Raw genomic sequence first — 810 nt, forward strand, 5'->3', positions numbered from 1 at the left:
AAAACAGTCCAGTGGCACCTTTAAGACCAAGTTTTATTCAGGTACGAGCTCTCCCTCCTCTGCGAGGACAGATCTGCCCGCCCCCCCCCCAATAGCTAGCAATCCAAAACAGTCCAGTGGAGCCTGAGCGGTGGGTGTTGCCTTCTGACACACCTCCGGTGATGTCAAGGGGCGTGGCATATGCAAATAAGTTATGCTATAATATGTTATGCTAATGTTATGCTAATGAGCACCTGCACCTCTTTTTCTATGAAATGACCCCTGAGTACCACCTTTGTTTCTTTGTTACCTTGGAGGAGGGGGTGCATCGCCCTCATTTCCTCCTTTTTATCCGCCCCTTTCTGCGTCATCATAGCAACGGGGTGCAGTTGGGAAGGGGGCGGCTTCCAAGGGCCGGGAGAGACCCCAGCCAACCATTTCTCCTTTTTCCTTCCCAGGTGAAAATTTGGTTCCAAAACCGGAGAGCCAGAGAGAGACGGGACTTCTTGAAGCAGCAGCCCAGCCGCAACCTCTGCGTAAAGGGAGGCCACTTGCAGGATCGGCCCCCTTCGCGCTGGCGCTAAGACCGGAGACGGGGCAGAAGGGTTGGGGGAAAGGTGGTCCGCCGCCGAGTCTGGAACTCGTCCGGGCAGGAAAGGTGACTTTTCGGGGGGAGGGGCCAGTCCTGCAGTCTGGAAAGCCAGGAAAAAACGGATTTTTGCCGGGTTTATTTCCGTAAGCCCTCTGGAGTCTGCCCGGCGATGGAAGGACTGACTCTGTTTATAAGTGCTGGGTGTCGGGAGGTGTGGAGCTGGGAGCTGGCCCATTGTC

This window comes from Gekko japonicus, unplaced genomic scaffold, assembly GCF_001447785.1.
Source record: "Gekko japonicus isolate JY-2015 unplaced genomic scaffold, Gekko_japonicus_V1.1 scaffold2354, whole genome shotgun sequence".
Taxonomy (NCBI): Eukaryota; Metazoa; Chordata; class Lepidosauria; order Squamata; family Gekkonidae; genus Gekko; species Gekko japonicus.